At 44.8% G+C, this 4,232-nt stretch overlaps 1 non-coding gene across 1 annotated transcript; it reads right to left on the bottom strand.

Moving 5' to 3' along the window:
* Positions 1-3,065: 3,065 nt before the first annotated feature.
* Positions 3,066-3,264, bottom strand: LOC147440483 (U2 spliceosomal RNA). Its single transcript, XR_015184395.1, has one exon. It is a non-coding gene; the product is annotated as a U2 spliceosomal RNA (small nuclear RNA).
* Positions 3,265-4,232: the final 968 nt, after the last annotated feature.

Below are 4,232 nucleotides of genomic sequence, written 5' to 3'. Positions count from 1 at the left end.
ATATCATGATGATATGTAATGTGCTTTGTAGGACTAGAGTAAAAGTACCATACATGTGAGTCTTATAAGTGATGGGCATACATTATTTTTGACTAGGAGGATCATGCTAAGATTGTGCACTAAACACCCATTTTGTATCCTACAGAATCTGCAATTGAAGAAGCATTTGCACCGGCTGTATTTGCCTCTTTCTTACGATCATGTTTATCCTTTACCAGTCACTAGAGGTGGCAAAGTTAGTAGTATGATGGCTCAAGAAAGCAAGTGAAGTTTGAATCTCATAAGTGAACAAGATAGTTCTAAGTGTGAGCCTGATGATCAAGTAGAATCTTAAATTTAACTATCATGATTGCTGGACAAGGTAAGTGAGGTTGTAACAAACTTTGAGCACCGTGGTGGATACAAGGATAAAATTGAAGCTAAACTTAAGTGCGAACATCATGGACAAGATAGCTAAATAATGCTTAAAATTGATAGTTTATGGCGGAGATGGGTAAAAAAGAAGTGGGGCTGAAACTATCTCATGCTGTATAAAGCAGGTATTGAAGTTTAATGTCAACTTTAAGCCTTGTTTTCTTAATCACAACATGAGGTTTAATATCTCTGTGAGGTCCCATAGGGTATTCAACCAAGGAAACATTGGGAAGGTTGTTTACTAAAAATCTTCATAAAAGGATGGTAAAAGAAAATTTGTAGATATCCAAAAACATACAACTGGAGGGTGGACTTTGATGTATCCCTTTGTGTGGCATTATTTGGGAATCCATAAGTCAATGATTCACTTGTACCCACTCTTTGCATAAATAAACAATCTTTGCTATACAACATAGTAGCTCATCATTAGGCTCTTGAGGTTTCAAGTATATAAGAGCTATGGAGAAAATTCCAACCCTCCTTTCAGAAAATGAAAGATACATTCCGAACATGCGAGGCAAAAAAAAAGTGTGGATTGCATTGGCATAGGTGTCGTTCATTTAAGTGGAAGGAAAATTCCTCTTTCAGCAATCCATTTGAGACTTCACTCTACCACTCAATCATCTATTTGCACACTTTAATTGGAGCAAATGTCTACAAGCTTCAATGCGAGCTGTTAACATTTTCCAAATCTTCACCATCACAACATTTGCTAAGTTAGGTAGACCTTGGTAGCCCTACATGGAGTATGCAGAGAATCCCAAACATGAGAATTTCTAAAGGAGCAACTAATCTTAGAATTTAAAGAGAGGTGCCAGAAGCGTGCCACAAAAAGTCGAACCAGGTTCTCCGTAGAAGAAGAACCGGCTGAAGCTATGAGCTACCATTGCAACCGGCTTGGCATTAACAAGGCGACGATCTCACCACAACACACGAACAGAATTGAAAAGTTTTAATACTTGGAACTTGAAAACAAGCAAGTGCTAAACATAACTGAATGCAAAAACTCGGATGCCACAGCCGTACGACTACCACATCATCAATGCAAATCGCGACATGCCACCGATCCTGTCTCTTGCTCTTCTTTCTGTCGGCCAATGGCCAAGTCATGAATAACCGAGAAGACTACGAAGCCGGCGGTGGTTGGTTCTCCTGCGTAGTCGGACACTTGGCCAAAATATTGCGTCTTTCCCCGACATGTGTAGCACTTTCCCTGCTTGAGCCATTCTTGCAATGCGTGCCTCGTGAGAGGGTGTCGACCAAAGGGAAGCCAAGTACATGGTGCCTGTCCATGAAATGAAGCACCATTGCTGTGCATTACTTTCAAACTAATTTCCTGATCTTGGAGGCTTGCCCCTTTGAGGAAGTGGTGCCAAACTGCTGGATGAAAGCTAGTGCTTGCCTCTCATCCTGGTGGAATTCGCAAGGGTATCCAGGCATAGTGCCGTATGGGCATCCCTACTCCAAAAGCACATATGGCATATGGCCGAAAAGCAGCCGTACCAATGCAGTAAGGTCCAAAAGCACCTGCACTTGCTCCATAAGAACCGAATCGCCATCGGAGTGATATTTGAGAACGTTGGGCCCAAAAGGCCTGGAAAGGGTGGCATCTGCTGCCGCAAATCCTGCGGCGTATGACACGTCGTACATTTGCACAAGGAGAGGATTCTCTTTTTAGGTATTATCATGCATCTTGCTTTAACACCCTGTTGGATCTCAGCGTGTCGTATTCATGACTTCTCAACACCCAGTATTTATGAGCTCTCAAGCGCCAACATTGCGTTTCTTTTATGTTCTCTCGACAACTCAAGTACCCTTGTACACCAGAGGCAACCTCAAGTTCCACTCCTCTTATTCCTCAACGTCCAGCTCTCACGAGAGAAGTTTCTTGCACGATGGCAATTTGTAGCCTACTGAGGAATCTGGACCTCCTGTTTCAACTGTGAATTCGACCCCTCCCTCCATACCCCAATATCCAGGCTCTTGCCCTTTCATGTACCAAGCTTTGCCCTAAGCCTCTCAAAGATGGGTCGACATCTCCGGTGTTAAGGATCGTCACCGTGCTTTACACTTCCTGTAGGAATCTTTCGACAATGGATAGAAGTAGTACACTGAAGACTTAAAAGACTGCTCAAGTTGCTAGTTGCTGCCTGGATTGGTGGCGTCAAATTCGATACCTTCCCCGCTCCAACAGCAATTTGGTGTTTGTTGTTTACTGAAGATTTGAAGATTGGCAGCAGTTCAAATTTGCTCTTGCCAAGATGTAGTTGGTGGATTTGAACTCAACGCCCTTCATGTCATCATGCAACCTCTCCCTGCGCAGAAGCCTTGCCAAAGAACAATCAATGCTAAGAGTGCAATCAACCAGAGCTCACTTTTATATCTGTAGGGGCAGGGGCTGCGGGGCTGTCCATAGCCTTTGTGCACAGACTAAGAGTGCCATCAACTAGTTCACTTTTATATCTGCTGCAGGCGCTGTTGGACGTTTGGAAGGAGTATCTCCCCACAACAGCTACGATTGTGGATCAGAAGACCACGGGACAAATCGAAAACAAAAACAAAAACAATAGAGCATGCCTGGGTGACGGCCACAGAAGCAGATCACCGTCAGTGGGCGGGCAGAGAATCGATTATCAATTGAGATTGTGGGAGGGGGGTGCGCCAGGCCTCTGAGGCAGTGCAATACAGAGGCGACGCGCGCAGTCCCCGGGCAGCAAGCTGCCGGAAGGGGACTGCCCCCGTGAGAAAAATTAGGTTAATATCATGTGGCCCGATGGACCACGTATCAGATATTAAACTGATAAGAACAGATACTACACTTGATCTTAGCCAAAAGGCCGAGAAAGGTATGGGTTCCCCAGAGTGCCCGCATGGCTTTTATACCTGCCCCGCCTCGCGCCTTGCCTTCTGGGATAATTGCTTCTGCTATTCTTTGCAAGCCCGTGTTTACACTATCTAAGCATTTGTTCGTGATGCCACGCAAAGCTCTCGGCCCGCCCCGCCTCTCGCGCCTTGCCCTCTCAGATCATTGGCTCTCCGTCAAACTTTTCTACTTACTTCTATTTACAAGCACAGCTCCCGGAATAGCACACTATCTGAGCACCCATCCTTGAAGGTTTCTACGCTATTCACACGATGCCAACGGAGCTCTCGACTGTGCGCTTTTTTTGGCCTTGTAATAAGCACTTCCCTTTTGGCAGCTTGCTGCTTACTCTCTCTCAGCCGCCATAGTCTACGAGCTGTAAGAGATAAGCTCACTTTTGGTAGCTTAGTATCAGGCCATCTGTTTGTGCAGAAGCCAATCCATAACATAGGCCCTCTATTCTCTATACGCACGAGTCAAAAGAGGCAATCAAAAGTGTCACACACAAACAGGAACGAATCTACCCTGAGAATAGGCACCAATGTGCAGGTCATGAGGTTGAAGCTATGTCTTATTTTGTGTCCTTCATACAAAAGTCATCAGCGGCCACTCCCTCGATCTTTGATCCTTCCAATAACTAAGCTAAAGGCGAGGGAGTCTTCTTCGGTAGGTGAAGCTCTGAAAGGGAGAAGGAAAGGGTTGAAGGGATGATCGAAACAACAAAAAGGGACATTCTACACTGCATCGCAAGAGGATGCCTGATAAGTAGCACCGATGCTGTTAGAAACATGGCAGCTAAGTGGCACCAATGCTGTCCAATAGATATGCAACCTTGAGCCTGTTTCAAAAGCTCGACTACTGTGAAGAAAATGGATTGTACTATGCTTGATTCTCCAAAATGGATTGTAATTGAGTCCCAAAAACTCGCGACTTGTGTTTTGTTCAGTCGCACAGT

This window comes from Adiantum capillus-veneris, chromosome 15 (genome assembly GCF_014529385.1).
Source record: "Adiantum capillus-veneris isolate H3 chromosome 15, ASM1452938v2, whole genome shotgun sequence".
In the NCBI taxonomy this organism is placed as follows: Eukaryota; Viridiplantae; Streptophyta; class Polypodiopsida; order Polypodiales; family Pteridaceae; genus Adiantum; species Adiantum capillus-veneris.
The sequence above is the reverse complement of the archived record's forward strand: the minus strand, read 5'-3'. Positions and strand labels throughout refer to the sequence as shown.